The sequence below is a fragment of the Thunnus maccoyii genome, chromosome 21, assembly GCF_910596095.1.
Source record: "Thunnus maccoyii chromosome 21, fThuMac1.1, whole genome shotgun sequence".
Taxonomy (NCBI): Eukaryota; Metazoa; Chordata; class Actinopteri; order Scombriformes; family Scombridae; genus Thunnus; species Thunnus maccoyii.
The window spans coordinates 5,546,036-5,564,425 of record NC_056553.1 but is presented as its reverse complement, the minus strand read 5'-3'; the positions used below and the strand labels follow the sequence as shown (position 1 = coordinate 5,564,425).

The 18,390-nt window shown below is 35.9% G+C and overlaps 1 long non-coding RNA gene across 1 annotated transcript; it reads right to left on the bottom strand.

Moving 5' to 3' along the window:
- Positions 1 to 2,794: 2,794 nt before the first annotated feature.
- On the bottom strand, positions 2,795 to 6,509 carry LOC121888469. Its single transcript, XR_006093245.1, has 2 exons — positions 6,268 to 6,509; positions 2,795 to 3,066 (listed from the first exon to the last, which is right to left on the bottom strand). It is a non-coding gene; the product is annotated as an uncharacterized LOC121888469 (long non-coding RNA).
- Between the last annotated feature and the right edge of the window lie 11,881 nt (positions 6,510 to 18,390).

Below are 18,390 nucleotides of genomic sequence, written 5' to 3'. Positions count from 1 at the left end.
TTGAGAAACTTCAGCCTTCTATCAAAATTAGATTGACAATATTTAAATTAATGTTTTTCGAAACCTCCTTTTATTCTGATCCTTACAGTTCAGAAACTAAGCGCAAGTCAACCCGTAACTTGTTTAATTGGTCATTCCAATATGGCTCCTTTATTCTGTAATGCTTCTTTTAACATAACCTTTTTTACTACACAGTATTTATCCATTTCCTTATACATAAGTTCACAAAATTGGTCATAACAGTGATCAACATTCTCCTGTTTTCCGGCCATTTTCCAGTTGGTCTGTGACCTCAAGAAACGCTTTGCTTGTTGCTGAGAGCCTATAATATTATGGCTGGTAAATAATTATCCTGTTTGGAATTGTAAACACAGCGCTGAATGGTCAGGAAGTCTACTACCATCATCAATCAAGTTCATAACTTCAGATTCAACCACCCATGATCAGACGGTGTATAAACTTTAAATTCAAGACATGTTTTGAGGTCCTTGTGTGGTGTCACGATATCGTCTACAACAGCTTTGCCCCTTATAGAAGTAAAATGATCAGTTTCTAGATTCAACCTCCTGTTAAGCACACAGAATTAAAATCTTTTAGAAATTCGACGAAGGCCTCCCCATGTGTATTCACACCTGTGTCCAAAGCAACTCTGGGAGAAATGTCGTCTGCATCAACATAATCTTTCAAGTCTGCAATACGACCATTCATGACACCACAAATATAGACAGAGTCTACGTCATTGGAGTACATCAGTGCCAGTGAGTGGCTAAAAAAAATAGATCTGCATTCTGACCCCATGTTGAGGTTTCTGGGGACAAATAACAAGAAATAATGATGAAGGAATATGATAAAGCAGAGAATTCCACCATGTGCTTTATCTAAAATTTTAACACAAAACTGGTCAAAAATAATGTTCTTAATGAAAATACCAACGCCGCCAGAGGCTTTGAGTGCTCTCCTGTGAGCTGCGTGGTTATGTCCAAACCAAGTAAATCCATCAAGCTCAACTGAATTACAGGATAAATGCGTTTCATTCAAAGAGATGAAATCTGGCTCAAGGGAATGAAGTAGTACTTTTCTGAGTTAACAGTCTGTTGATGCCCATCCGTTAATATTCCAATGGACTAACAGAAAGTGTTCAGTACTTACAGACTGGGCATGATCTTCTCATACCAGCCTGTCCCCTAATGCAGCTCCCATGGGGGTGTGCTTGACCAGTCGGCTATTCTCAGCTAAGTAAAAATCCTTCTGGAGGAGCCATTCCGCATGCGATTTCTCCGATGACACATAAACTCCCTGGACCAAACATAATTCCACCTTAACCAACCCTGATTTGCGTCCTCTCGCCCGGATACGTTCCGCAGCAACAGGGTCAGGCATCGGGTCGCAGACAAGGCCTTAACGCAACAAATCTTTCACTTTAGCCATCAAATCCTCATTATTGTCTTGTCGTAACCAAATTATTACCAGCGAGACATTTTCATCAAATCGTTTCCTCCGAACAGGTTTTTCACCCATTTTCAGCTCAGTCATTTCCATTCTAAAGCTCAGACTTCCCATCTTAAGCTCCAAATCCAGTTGCAATTCTTTGTCTTTTCTTTCTAGCTCTTTCTTCTTCAGGATATCTTGGCTTTCTGAGATCAGCTTCTCCAGCACTCCACGCAAACTGTCAATTTTTACTGTTCGCTTGCTTTTCCCTGACGTTTTGCATACTGTCTGTTTTTGCAACTTCAGTTCATTCATTCATACAAAGTTGCTGCTTTTCTCAGAGTCTTTTGACTTATGTTGGCTGGTGTTATCTGCCATAATCTTGCTCAAATGAAGGCTGTTCAGACCTCAAAATAACTCAGGCTTTGCAAAAAAAACAGTTTGATGAGTATAGATTCGATTTAAACAGTATTTCACAAGTTATTTGTAAGTTTGTGGAGACAACAGTAAGACAAAGTGCGCTCATCTTGTTAACAGAGTGGAATGAAAAGGGTGGTACTAATTGCCCCAGAATGATGCCTAAAGGACTTCATAGCCAATCAATATGCTATACATACGTCTAACAGTGCATCTGACTGTCTTATTAAATGGGTTAAGTTAGGCTTTCTAATGTTAAAGCATACCTAATTGTTAGTTTTACTCAACTAATATTTGAAAAGTTACATGTAACTTTTCTTTCTTTTTAATTTGCTTGAATATCTTGTTGTTATTATAGAATAACAAAAATATTTGCTTTATTATATAAATGTTTGATTTCACCACTCAACCCAACTGAATTTGTACATTTGTGAACTATTGATAAATAAGGAAAAATGCCAGCGTAACCTGGAGCGACAATCCCACTTACTTTAAGAGACTCTGCCAGCAAGCCAACAGGACTTGTTTCTGTAGTATTAGCATTCTTTTTCAAAAGCATCTTGCTAGTGGCTCTAGATGCCCGTAGCTATTTTGCCCTGTGGGAAACATTCTCTCTGGTGACTCTTGCCAATCTCATACCTACCTCCAAAAGGTCGGTGCCAATTCCTTCCTTGCAGTCGAACACGTGCACACCCCTTCTCTTGCATCCAGCTCACCTAATTATCCTGGTGCTATGAGGCATGTCAGAATGTATTCATCCTGCCTCTGCCGAGCCGGTTACCAGCCTGTATACCTTAATTGGTCTTCATTATAAAGGTATATGGATAGAAAATGACGCGCAGGTAAAAGCTTTATTTTCCTTGTTTGTATGTTGCATGCTGAAATAGTTGATTGTGTGTGTGTGTTTACAATAATGATGCTTGTGCAATTATACACAGGAAGCCGCTCATAAGCCATTCGTTTTTATTTGTGCCACACTCGAGTCACACAAATGCTCACATGCATACACTGAATGTAGAAGATGAAGTGACAGGTGGTTTGAAGGAAGGGGATTACTGGAATCCATCACGGTTTACAAAGCTAACAATATCCCACTCTTCAAAGATAACTCTGTGACTTTTGCAGGATATGTACATTTGATTTGCAAATGCACTCTGTTTCATTGGTCTTTCTTTACGTCAATGCTTTGGACAGGAGGTGTTGCTTTTCACAGTGGTTGGCCTGTAGTAAAGAGAAGATCAGACAGTTAGCATGGGCATGACTCATGTCACTGATTTGATTGTGTAAGAAGATAATTTATTTGTGAGTGGAATCTGTTTTTGTGACAGTGTGCAAGTGCTACTTAGAGTAGACAGTAAGAAATGAATCATGAGACTAGAGCTGCAACTAGTGATTATTTTCATGACAAGTAATCTGCCAGTTCTATTCTGGATTAATCGATTAGTTGTTATGTTTATACAAGTCAGAAAATAGTGATATTTGCCCGTTATCATTTTCCATAGCCTAACACCTTCAAATTGCTGTTTGACCAACAGTTCAAACTCCCAAAATATTCAGTTATCACATATGACAATGAACTGCAGCAAATCTGTTCTGTTTGAGTAATCCCTATATTTTTGACAGATTTATGCATAACAGTTCACTTAAATATACTATATAAGCATGTTGAAGGATTATATTACATCATGCTGTCAAAACAACAATGTAACCAAAACTTTAAAGCCCCCTGAGGCAAATTTGATTTGTCATATTGAGCTATATAAATAAAAACTGATTTGACGTGACAACTGCTGATTGTTACCCGTTCCCCGACCAAATCTCCAAACCGTCCAGCTTGCCCATTGGGCTTAAATTCAATAAAAAGATATATAATAATAAACAGATATGTGTGTTTCCCAGTAGCTACAGATTTATCCACACACACACAGACTTATCTAAACACATACACGTGTGCAGACATGCATGCACCACAGTAATCTACTCATACACATACTGTGTATCTATGTATTTACAGTGTCTGTGAGGGGAAAGAAAAAAAACACACCCCTAAAAGTAACCCTTTCTACATGCACACACACACAGATATGCATGCATGTACACATGCACAACAGAATGCCCACACATAAACATAAGTCCATGTGCTTGTACAATCCAAAACAATACAATTTTACATATTATCCCCAACACATCCACTCAGCTATAGGTATGTGTGCATGTACACCGGAAGAAACAAGGGAAATAAGTAATAATAATAATAATAATAATAATAATATGTAAGTAGTTGATTGTCTAATCAATAAACATAAGTAACCTTTACCCACTGGGTTGGTTAGTCACTTAGACTTATTTAAACTTATTAATATATTTTTGATACAATAAATGAATAAAGTAAATCTAGGACACATATTTCAAATGCAGGCTATCTGGTGCAATGACCTAAACTTGACAAGATATATATATATATATATTTTTTTTTTTTCCACTGTGACCACATCATGGCGCAGTAAGTGATAAGCAGCATGGTGAAAGTGTAAGAGAGGGATTTATCTGCAGCAGTGCTGAGTGGGGAGCTGATAAAGGGGTTAACACAGATGACTTGTTTTGACAGTAAATGAACAGAGGAAGTGGAAATGTGTTACCAGCATTATGCAAAACAGAAAAAAAATGTATTTAATCAGGAACTGGTACCCATATCATGCCAAAAGAATTACATGATGATAATTACAACTTTGGTTGCTAAAAGCCAAAATGACTAAGAATTAAAATAACATGGCACATGATTTATGTAATTATTGGGACTGTTGACTCATTATAGAACCAGCATGGCCCTGCCATCGGTGAACTAGTTTGCATACCTCCCACTTCCAGTTACATAGATTGTTTCCAATTTGATGAATAAAAAAAAAAAAAACATTGTGTGCTCAGTTTGTTCTATTGGATAGTAGCATATTGCTTAATTCCTGTACTGATCAATGCTCCATGAGCATCACTTAAAAGACCGTGGTTCTGTAAGATATTGAGTGAATTTGCCAAATTACTTTTTTTCTAAGTCTGTTACAATATATCTGATTTGGCCTCACAGAGAATGATGGCTGCAAGAGTATCGGGTCATTTTGGTCAATATTTATTTAGCCCAACAATTTCTTCTTTATCCAAATTTACATGACAGCTATAAACTTGCTTTTTATGTCTTTGATAATAGTGTTTAGTTGTTTAGTAGTTTAGTTTGAGATAGTAATACATGTGTATAAAATTTGATTGTCCTGTGTTAAGTTTCCCCCCCAACATCTCTAATTATGTATGTTAAAAATGACAAATATTGCCCACAGTGTTCTTATAACATACCTTTTTAGAGGTATAGTTTCTGAAGAGTTGTTGAGTGTTGCTTGCACTTTGCTGCAACTCTTGAAAAAAAAGCGTAAAAAGTCTGAGTTTTGTGAGAGCAGGTGGCCATCATAGGGATGGTCTGTCTGTCCAATCTATCAGGTCATGAGCTCTCTCTTGGAAAATAACATACTTAAGCGGTAGAGCAGAGAGAAATTGATCAGGTGACTACCCTCAGATATTGATCATGCTTTTGCTTTTTCTTGCCCGGCTTTGATCACAAAGGTTGCTTCTCTTGGTTGAGAAAATAAGGAGCAGAGACATAGTGGTATTACATTTTACTTTCAGTCTCCAATCTTATTTTTTTTTAAAACAGCTCTATGAGAGGACCAATTAGTGTGTTCCAAATGTAATTTTCCCACTTTCATTCTTTACTCTACTTTAATTTGTTCTAATTATTAGAGGGTTTACGGAGTAATTACTTTTGGATCAGAGGAGCTGAAACATCAAAAGGTAATTCATACAATCTCCACACCTACATTGAGAATAGGGAGTATGCATTTGCCACGGTTACTGACATGAAATAAAACCATTGAAAATCGTGTGATTGGACTGGCCTTTCAGAAGAGCAAAGCTGACAATGTATCTGTGGAGGGCTCGCTTATGAGTCAATGCATGTTAGCTCATTAAGTATCTATATATACAATTTTATATTAGTCCTATACATTTTTAGGTATCAAATTTTCATTTTGACATCACAGCTTGACCTTTTTGCCAATCATCTTTGTATAACTGGAAATATGGAATGTATTTCAGTCCACCAACTAAACATATTTAGTGAAATGTCAGCAATGGTTAGGGATATAAATGTATATATAAATTGATTAGTTTACTGAACAACCTGTTGAACAACAGGAAGCCAGATATTATTTGAGCCAATAAGCAGAGTGACATTGGTTGTAGTTTGTGCCATTGTCTTTCATTTTTTCCAACATTATTGTATGTGTACATGTTTATGTACACTAAAGACATAACCACTTGTTAAATACTGTATCCAAATCATCCTATTTGTATTGTTTTCAATATTTATTATGTCACCTTTGCTTCCTTTGGTCTCCTTTGTGTGAAGCCTCTTTTGGCTGTTGGGCTGACTGCTTGTCTTTGTGTTTTGTGTTGCAGATGCCCAGTAGGTGTGGTCAGGTTGTTGTTAATTGGGAACACCTGGCCCCAGTGTTTCCAGTACTATCAGAGTGCACCCCATTTGTTGTTTTGGGCGAGAGAGAAAGGGGAAACTCTGCTCCCTACGCTCCACACTCCCCATCCTTGTCTTTGTTTTTCCATTTTCCATACAACACTCCACTCACTATTTTATTATTCATGCATACACGCCAACACTACCGACTTACTGGCTGCCACCCCTCATAGCATTTTGACATTTTTAGTTATTTCAAATAAATGAATGGTTTCTTTGCTTTAACTTCTTGTGTCACCTCCTGCTATTTGTCATGGTTTTGAGCTGGCCATGACATGTTTAATCAGCAGCTCTTTTGTGCTTTTCCTCTTTTTTTTCACTTCACTTTCTATTATTCTATTATTCTATTTTTCAAGGGAACATAATGTCCTTGACTAATCCGGCCAACTCATGTTTATTTGTATAGCCCAAACAATGTCTCAACAGGCTTTAAAGGCCCACAACAGCCACAGTTCCTAACCCAGACCAAGCTCACTATAAAAAAAGAGAAAAATGACAGTTACAAACATATATATGGACAAAAGGTTGTAGCATTTATTAGAAATATAAAACGCAGTGGGAATGTAATCCAAGAATAGGCTTATTATAGGTCCAATAATAATGTATGGCTTCACTCAAGTCACTGTATGCACTCACTGCACAAAAAATAAACAACTGCAGTCTTTCATATATCAACAGATTAGGTTTTCTATTTTCGAATGACATATAACACTTTGATATTTCCTTTTTTGTCAAATATGATGTGCTCACACAAAGGTAATGCATGATGGTGACTTTACACTGCACCAGAAAGAAAGGGCAGGTTCCCTTGAGTGATATAATGTATAACACTTGATAAACGTTGTAAGAATAAGCTCAGAATTAGCAAAAATATTATTTGTCCATGTAGGTTTTAGAGGTTAATCCAATATTAAGAGGTTAAAAAAAAAAAATCAGTCCAAGAAATAGGTCAATTTTAAGGACTCCAATACAGTAAGTCCATTAGTAAGTCAAATATCACTCACTTCTTCACATCATTTCAATTATAAAGTTCATGGTATTTTTGTGAAAAATTAATAAGAACAGAAAGTATGTTTTAGGGAATTAATTTGGTAAGTATTTAGAAAGGTGTTGAACTAAGTACTACATGTTTTGGAAGCAAAAAATGAGAGGCCACCAAACAGTTAGACAACATACACATACAATACAATATTAAAATCATGACTTGTTACTAGGGGTGTGATATGTTGTATCGTTCGCAGTAATATCTGTATAATTTTTAATATGATAAAAAAAAAATCATATGGTGATAATGACAATAATCCGACTTGTTGATGTAATGGCGTCATACCGTTACGCACAGCAACAACAAGCATAGTTAAAAGTGAAAGTAGCGGCTCCACGGTGGAGGAGTTGGTTCAAGAAAGGGGAACAACTTCAGTAGTGTGGGAAATGGTTTGGTTACAAAAGATCAGATGTACAACAAACCACAGTGATATGTAAGAAGTGCAAGAAGACTGAAAACAACAAAAGGAGGCAATACAACAAACTTATTCCACCATCTCAGACAGAAGCAACCGGTTGAGTACGAGGAGAGACAAAAATTCCTGCAAGGAGTATTTTTTCATATTGTCAAGAATATCATTTCCGCAGAAATACCCAGAATTATTGTGTTATTATTTTAGGGCCATGTCGCCCACCCTCTATTTGTTACATTTAAACCTGATACCATTTGCACGCCTGGTAAGTGATGGTGGAGAAACCTAATGTGACATCACCTTACACAAACTGTGCCTTTCTGCCTCGAACCTGATACCAAACTTACATTTGTGCTCTCCAATGGTAATGTAAAACTCTCTCTGACATTTATTTAAAATCCAATTTAACTCAGGTGCTAGGGGGATATCAAGTCTTGATGGAGTTTTGTGTCACCTCTCTAATGAAGGAACCAATGGAAGGACTTAGAGGCTGATGAATATGAGCAGATGTCAGAAAGTGATTTGACACATATTCCATCAATTTCACCACGTACCTGCAAGGAAATAAAATGTATGAATAACTCATTCGGTAAACAGAGCAGCTCATACAGCACCACAAAATTGCATTAAACTAGGAGCTAAATCATTGTGTATGTGTGTGTATGTGTGTATATATTTATAGCTATATGTGTGTGGGGAATGTTGATAGGATCTGTCATTTGGACACTTCGAATTAGTGAAAAACACATACACTTGATACCTCAGAATATCCAATTTTACATATTTCTCCCAGGATTTTGCTTATTTTTACTATAGGAAGTTATAAAGTAACTACCAATTAGCGTCCCTACTGCACACACTAAGTTGGACCTTTTAGGAATTAAACACAGTCTGTGAAAAAAACACTCCAGAGAAAGATGTAAATAAAAGGTGTGTAAAAGTCAAAGTTTCCCCCTTCTTGAAATGAAATGAGCCTTTATGATTCCCCCTAGTAGAAAATGCCAGAACTTGACAGAAAGGCAAAACAGTATAAAGGTCTTATCTTGATGACCTGCTTAGACTGATATAGCAAAATATTGGCATTTTAATAAAAATGCCTCCTGACATTTCTGTCATTTTCTAATTCTTTTCTGTCAAGGTGACCTTTTCTTAGCCTCTACTGTGAGCATTTTCTCATGCTCACATTATCAAGATGCTTTGGTCTCTCTTGTACACTTCCAGCAGGAGTATGCTTTGTTTTCTAACACTGCAAAAGTACTCAACAAAGGGGATAGGTATTGAAGAAAATCTAGAGCAAAATGATAAATACCATAGTCCATTAACTTGGATGTAAGTGCAGAGATTTAGTTCGAAAGATTTGAACATATTTCTTTATTTCTAAAAGGTTTTGGTCCCATATATTACTGCTGTTCACAGAGACTTGATTTAACCTGTACTCTTTCTGGATTAATTCAAGTCAGTCTGTCTATTTACCGCCTGTCCCTCAAATGAATCTGCAACATGACCTTTACAGCCATCATTTGTCATGTGACTACAGTTCAAAAGAGGTACAAGTGTTAGTGTATGTGTGTGAATACTGTGCACACATCTATGCAAATGTTGATGCATCATATTCCTGTTGTTCATTACATTATCATGAATCAAAACCAACAGAATAAAGAAAGCTCCGCCACAGCAAAAAAAAAAAAAAAAACTTTCTTTCATTATTGAGATGTTCAAGCATTGAGTATTTGTCAGCTTGTTCCCAGACACATCAATGCACAATGCACACCAGTCACACGCTGCTTGAAAGCCAATTTAATTAGCCAAGCCTCTCACAACATTCTTAAACAAGACATCTTAAGACCTAATAAGACGTCAAACAATTCTGGCATCTTGTCCCCAGGAAATCAGTCACATTGTGTCTGAATATTTGTTGGCAACCTTCAGTGAATGCACTGGGCTTCATTCCTCAAAGCTTTAAGCGGTATCAGTTTGGCACGGTTACTTCATTTTTGAACGTGCTCACTTCCACGTGACTCCGAACAGCAAATCAATTGCCACTGGAAACAAGTGACCTTATTTTGACACGTTAGCAGATCCCTATCCACCAACCCCTCCCCCTCCCTTTTTGGCACAGCAAATCGTATCAAACGGAAAATTCAGATCAGACAGGGAGGCAGGCACCCAATTAATCTTTAGATTATAAAAGTAAAGACTTTTTGTGCCACCCCTTTTATATGTATTACATATTTAAATATATATATATAGTTGCACACAGGAACAAACTAGTGTTGCCTTTTGATCATACAAATAAATTAGCTTGACCAAGCAGCCTTGCTTAGCCTACAAAATCAGTGCTGACCAGCTGTCTGAATTGATCAAAGGTGTTAGCACTGGCGGCTGTTGAGTTGGTTTTAAATACTTAATAAGATTATACTCCAAAAGGTGAAGTACAGTTGGCAGGAGAGGATTAAACTTTACATGAAATATGCTGCATCATATTCAGTGGTTTGTTGGAAGTGTGGATTTTTTTGTTCTGTAAAACTTGTGTGGGCACATAGGTATATCGTACGCTTGAAAACATCCTCTGACTTTGGCACTTAGATATCATACAAAGAGGCCTTTAGTCTCACCTGATGTCTAATTGGATGATGCACAAATTGCAGTGTTTCCTTTGGCATGAAGGCTTGTTTGTATAATGTCTTAGAATAGATGGTGAGGTCCAGGGTGTTACTTTAGGTGTTACTTTGTATGAATAATCCATTGTTGTCTCAGAAATATGTATCAAATATATCAGATGACTCTCAACAACCGTTACTATCTACTATTGGCAAACTACCTGTTTTCTGCTATTTATAACCACATCAGTTCAAATTGGTACCAATAGACTTCAGTTTAATCCTACTGGTACTAATCTAGAAATATTCAAATCAAACATTAAAAAGGTTACTTTAAATGTTTGATACCAATCAAAACCATAAACATATTGTTGTCATATTTACAGAACATTTACCAATTGCCTTTATATGACAGATATATGCATTTGTATCCATTACAATCAAACAAAAAGAACAGTTTAATTATTCTTTCCAGCATAATTATGTCACTTCACTTCAAATTAAGTATAGATGGCAAGATGTGATATTAATACTTTACATACATACTGATATATTAACACTTTTTCCCCCAGTAATGGTCCACAGGTCAATGTTAAGTGTAAATAATTTTAAAAAATATATGAATTAGTCATTGCAGAATGTAGAAAAATGAAAATAATGTGTTAATAAATTTAACACTCATGTTAAAAATACCATTTTCCAGTTTTGCTGCATTAGACATAAATAATGATATTTTAAAATGGCCTTACATTCTATATTAAAGCTGATGGCAAGTGTTATCAGGAAATTGGGTACAGGTTCCTGTGCCAAGCCCGTTTTTCAATAAATTCTTTTTAAATGTCTCCAGTGTTTTTCCCACTTCAATATCATTGAGAAGATGGCTGTGTCATTCTCTTTGCTCTCACCAGGCTCTGGTTTTTATAATTGCCTTCTACTTATTCTAAGGCCAGGGGCTAGATGGAGCTGTATATTAATTGTACGTGCCTCCAGACATTGCACTCAGCAGTCACTGCCAATGTGGCGAAACTAATAATCCGGGGTCTCAGAATTTCCAAGATAAAGTTAGCAGATGACCTTAAAGCTGTCATTCCTTTCATTTGTTCTTCTTTTGTTTTACTGGGAAGTTTTGACTTTTATCAGTGAGCAATTCAAGTGATAAAAACATAAAAAATGAAATAAAATCAATGGTCAATTGGTACTGAAGAAAGCTGGACAAACTCCACTCAATAAGTCATGCTTAACTCAACATAATAAATAATACATCATATTCCATTATTGAATCTATCCAATCACATTAACCAATAACAAGGAGAGCAAGGGAACAGGTGAGTGGGAGGCAGCTCAATTTCATCCCATAAATAAGGGTGAGCTGACCAGCTGGGGCCTCTGCAAGTGGCAACATCAAGACTGACAGCTGCCAGAGAGCTTGCAGACTTGTTAGAGCCACGGGTGACCTCAGATGTCTACCACGTATTTTCAAGAATGTGAACGTGGGTGGCAGTGACCAGGTCAGATCTAGCAGCTATTTATTTATTTTACAATTTGAAGGTGCACACTATCTAGATGTAAAAGTATACCTGTCTTATTAGTTTTAACCTCTGAAGTATGGAAGGTTGTCTCAGATCCCCTAATTAGGCTGTGGTGACTTTTTATTATTTGCCTTAAATAGTAATATGTTTCTTCTCTGCAACAGTGAAAAATCAATTCTTAAAACTTGAACACAAACAACAACAATTACAAGTTAACAAGCTGAACAGACAAATTAGGGCAAAATATACCTGTAGTATTCTTTGGCATAAACATTCACAGACCACTGGGTCAATAAACATGCTGTCTGCACCATTCTGTGTAGGTCATAAGAAATGATTTGCGGCGATAGGATCCAAAAGAAAAACATTAGGATATAAAATATCTTTAATTTTAAAGTTCTCCTCTTTTCTTCTCCAAGTAAGACTCTAGTCAATGCAAATGAAGTATGAGAAAGTCAGCACTGGTGCACAAAATTTAAAATACAATCTCCAAAGGCTGACTTTAATAAAATAAAGAAAAATAAATGTACCAAAAGTGAAAACAAGACAGTGATAAGAGAGAAGGTAGCCAATATAATGAAGCTTGTTGTCTTTTCTATCAAATGACATCCAATTAGACAATTTTTATTTATTTTTTTTACAAAAAGCTAGTAACTTGTTAACCTAAACATTAGTTACTTTTAGTAATGTGTTCACTTTGCTTAACCAATGCAAATATTTAATTTACATTGTGCATCTCAATCTCGCAAACACATATGTTTCTGTATCTCATGTAGAGAAAAACATTAAAATTACATGGAGTGTAGCTGAAGTGTGTTGCTGTTATGCAGAATACCCGATAGTCCAAAATGTCCTTTGTCAATGCTCCCACTGGTGTGAGATAAAATTTTATGAACTAGCGATTGTGAGCGATCATGTCCTGAGGCAAATGACTGTCATTTGTCAGATTCAACTGTGGACATATCAGCAAAAAAAAACAAAACATATTTATTCTGCATATTTTCACACAGCTCTGGGAATGTGTTAACTCTGTTGATATGAAATAATGATATACTTCTGTTATGTTAAGACATTAAAGATAGATTATTGAGAATCTCTGTAATGTAGAACCTATAAATTAGGAATGTAGTGTGAACAGTTCTATGATGACCATTGAATTGAAATCCTTGACACGTAACAGCACTACTTGGGAAGTGCTGGAGTATGATGATGAGTAATTTAGGAAAATCTTTAATGTTGACTAAAATAACACTGTGTTCCTATATTATTCATCTTATAATGTAGTGAGAGGTAACCACCGTGTGTTTTTTCTTTTTCTTTATCATTATTAAATGGGCTGTTTTATATTCAGCTATATCTAGCTCTGTGTTTTACAACCCCTGTGAGCTGATTCTATTTTGCGTATTTCACCATTTTCTCTGAATATTTCTGAAGCCTGCATAAATTACCATTATACCAGGAGTTTTTTTTTTTTTTAAGACTCAACAGAGGATTGAGTGTGGAAACTCCCAAGTTGGGACCAACTGAGCACACAGGAAGATATTTGAATCTAGTATTTTATAACAGTTACTGCTACACTTCATTGCTTTCATTAGAATGCATCGTCACAGCTAATCCCACAGCAGTGCATTAAGGCAAAAGTTTAATGTTTACCATCTTCAGCTTTCATTTTCATTCAGTGAAATTAGATACACAAATTGATGTGGATGTAGACAGAAGTGAGGAAATAACTGCTACAAAATGTGTATTAAAACCATAATTGTATAAACAATTTTCACCTCAGTCTGTGTTTTCAAGGTATCTCAACCATGAATTGCACAGAAGTAATTTTCATTTTTTTACAAGATTGGCAACTTTTTATAGTAGATTTGATATTTGAACATTTTTTTTAAAAAAAGCAAAAATGGTTGAATTTAAACTCCTACCATGTATGCATCATTTATCTGTGACTTTTCATTTCACAAAAATCTGTAAAGGCTTAAAGTAGAAGTAGCATCATGATATTACAGTTCAGTGTATGTACAATTAATTTTCTATATATTGGTTGCCTAGATACCATGTTTCAGCTTTTAATCGCTGTGTTACAGCAACCATCTTTGACTCATATCGCTTGTTTTATTTCAGTTATTGAATAGTTTTCCTATTTAGTTGTCAGTTATGATTATGTGGTTGGTAGATTTAAAGCTTATCGATTGCACAAATCAACAACTTTAAGGGAAATTGATCAAGTTTGGAAGAGATGATCAAATTTAGTAGCAATGACAAGAAAATTACAGCATAGTTTCTGACTGTGATGATCAATAGTAATAAAAATTAGATTGTGTTCTTCACTGTGAATTCTGTCTTTTTTTTTTTTTTTTTTTTTTTTTTACAAAACTAGCATTTTAAATTGGCAGCATTTCACTCAGACTTGTGCATGTCTGAGTGAGGCAGAGAGTCAAGAAAAAAAAACAACAAGTCAATTCTAATTCTGACCGTGGCCATAAATGCATTTTATGCCATAATATTTAATATAGAAAAACAGATTTATTCACACATTTATATAAAATACAACAAAGCTGTATACTGTATCTATGTAACAGAATGCAACTCTGTGATCTGAAACACTTCAATTAGAATTCACTGACAAAGCTCAAAAATAGCTGTGAGACAGAAGAGTCCTTCGTCCCTGGTCCTTGAATCAAAGACTGAGTGAACGAACAAGACCCACAAAAATGTGGCCAAGACCACAAAGAGACTGACACTATCAATGCCCAGCGCTAGTAGCCAATGTAACGTTTGCTATAATTTCAGACATGAAGTTCTTGATGGAGTATTTTCACTGTGAAACTGTCATTGTAAAGGTTCATATTATTTGGGGATGGATTAAAACAATAATCAGCCTGCAAGTCAAGTTTTGCTTGGTGTAATCATTCTTCCTTCCCGGGTTAAGTTCATCTGAAGCAAATAGGAGGCCGAGTTAGCCGAATTAAAAGTGGGTATTATCTTCCAAAGTTAGTATTTTTTTAGAATGAAATTCCCTCTCTGTGTTACTATCCCTCCACCGCAGCTCAGCACAGAAAATGAATCTCTGCTCAGTAAGTATGAGCAGAAAGAATGATTACAGCCATCTATAAGTCTTTCAGTTGACACATTTTCATGTGAGTATTTGTTTTTAGACAGACTTGAAAAAAGTGTGAATCTGTCCTTTCATTTTTACTCATATAGTCTAATTTGTGCCACATCTGACAAAGCAAGTTATCTGTTTATCTGGATTTTGTTGAGAAAATATCCACATATTTGATGACATCATCACGGTTAACAAAAGTTTTAGGAATAATTGGTCTTAAATGGACTAAATATAAGAGCGAGAGAGAAATGTGTTAGCTATAGTAGGGGTGTGCCCGAATACAAACACATTATTCGGCAAAGCACAAATAATGGGTTTTATACGCATATTTGTTTCATACAAATATTTTTAAAATTATTTGTTTTCGGGAAGAAAAGTAAAGTTTTAGCTCAGTAGTCAGTGCAGAGACCCAGTGTGGAGACCTCCTTCATTTACTGTAACACTTTAATTTTCTAAGATTAAAAGCATAATAAAAACAAAAACCCTAATATTTTTTATGCCTCAACAAGTACAGATACAAATACAAATACTGGGCTCTGTGCACATCTGTAAGCGATAGGTTAGACCTAAGAAAATGAAGGGTGCGATCACACACTGAGAATTTACAACGAAATAAACCCCTGAATACCATTAAAGAATCAAATGTCTGCACTTCCAACGCAGGATAGTTGCAGCATTATTTAATGCATGGTCTTCTATAATGGCTACTACAGTAGGACAAAAATAGCTGGGGAGATCAGCTCTGCAGTAACTCATTTACAGAAACTCTTCTAGTGTCCCATATCTTTGATTTCACTCCACTTACTTGTCGCCAGTTCTTCTGATCTCTCTCCTCTTTCGTTCATCTCAGCTGATGCTGTTTCTGATATGTAGCAGAAATATAGAGGGAATGAACTGATTAAGTGTGAAGCTGTGTAATATTGCTAAAAAAATATATATTTCCATTGAAGTATCACTCCCAACACAGACATGTAATGGAAGCATTGTCAATGCATATAATACCATAAAGGGGGAATTCTTCACCTTTTTCTTTTCTTTTTCTGGATGCTTGATTTCATTTTTTTTTACTGAGCAAGTTACTCTTTTATTCTTTTAAATTACACCCCATCATTACAACACATAGTATATCACTCCCATCTGTACTGGTTAGTGTAAACTGACCGAGTTAAGAGAAAGGGGCATGTTAGTCCTAATTTTAGTCTAAGAGAAATTCACAAAACATTTTAATGCTGTAAGTAGCTCCTAAGTCTGAGATAAGCTATAAATTGTGGAATCTGGTGAACATCACTGATATTAAATTGCAGGGTTAGGAGGAACTGCCCTTAAACATATGGTTGTTGTATACATACAAGGTTGGGGGGTTGGGGCTGTTCGTGACCAACCGTGCACACAGTATATATTGCTCACAACCACATATCTAACCTGAAGTGGCAGTTTATGCTTGAAATAGGCAATATTGATCCAGACATAACCTCCACACATTCAAAGTGTTCAGGGTGAGCAATTCAAAAGGCCTTGGGTGGGAAAATACAAACCCTCTGAGGGGCCTGACCCTTTACAGCTGGAAGTTAGATGGAGGAATCAATATTATAAACATTTTAACCCAACTCATTACTTAATCATAGCTCCCTTTATGGAATAAATGTGCAATATTTGGCAACGTTACGGTTCCTAAGTAGGCACACAAACTGAATATGGTTCAGGCTGCACTCATGAATCCAAAGGGGGAAAAACATCATCATACGTCTAATCATTCACTATTTGCTGCATCGATTATTTCCCATAAGTAATTTGAATAATTCAAACCATGAGCTCAACATAAACCTCCCAAATTGAGCTCAATGGGGCTATGCCCTGACGGTTACTAGATCTTTCACTGAATTGTAATGTATTGTATATAAATAGATCATACAATAGAAAATGTGGGGGTTTTCAACACCTTATTCAAAATATGTTGTCATTCATTATATTAGTTTTATTAAAGGGTAAGCTCACAATTCTAAGGTCTTAAAACACCAGTGAGGTGTACATGAGGTCATTGAAACAGTTTTTTTTCTTGCTGTAGTCTTCCTGTTCATACTGGCCATTAAATCCCTTTATAATATGCTTCCAGTGTTAAAAAATGCATTCCAAAATGTACAGTATCTGAAGCTGATATAAGGCTTCAGCACTCTTTAGCACACACAAATCAAGGGGGATATCTTAGTCTTTTTAGTACAAAATTGCCTCTGTGTGTTAATATCCCTCCACTGCAGCTCAGCAAGGAAACAGTGACCAGGGAAACACAGAAAGGTCATTTCATACTAAACCTTACCGCCTGGACTTCTCGAAATTTCCTCAAACTTAATGATGACAAAACAGAAATTATCTTATTTGCCACAACCGATTCTTTCAGTCCAGGTAGCCTTCGATCTTGGAGTCCTATCATTTAACATTAAGCCGAATGCAAGAAATGTGAGTGTTTTATTTGATTTTCACCTTTGTTTTGATGACCAAGTTAAGAAGGTCATTCAATCATGTTTCTTTCAACTGAAGTTGATTTCAAAAATTAGATCCTTCTTATCATTTGAGGATTTGCCTTTAATTTTTCTCATTTAGATTTCTGTAATGCCCTCTACTCAGGTATTATTCAGTTTTACCTTCAGTGGTTTCAAAATGGTGCTGCCAAAATTATCACTGGTTCAAGACAACATGATCATATAACTCCAATTCTGGTCTCCCTGCATTGGCTTCCTGTTCATTTTCACATTGATTATAAAATTTTACTGTTGACCTTCAAGGCTGTACATGACCAGGCCGCTAATTATATCGAAGATCCCCTTATGTGCCTGAGTGCCCTCTGAGATCGGCTGATAGTGGCTCGTTGGTCATTCCCAGAGCTCGGCTAGTAACAAAGGGCGATGCAGTCCAGGCCCTCAAACTCTGGACCAATTTACCTGCTGTGATTATGTTTGCTAAATCTGTCACTGCTTTTAAATGTATTCTTAAAACATTCCTTACAAAAAAGGCTTTTATGTCTGTGTGAATTTTATTTAATTTAATTTTATCCATTTGTATTTTATTACTATTGTTTTATTGTATTTTATCTTTTTGTGAAGCACTTTGTAACATCATTAAGAAAAGTTCTATATAAATAAATATTATTATGATTATTATGAACAGACTGTAGCACTATCGGGGTGAGGAACAACAAAGCAGAATGTATCTTACCTCCTGCTGTTTGATAGCATGCAAATGTAATATTTAAATAAAAATACTTTGTTGAAGGTAACAC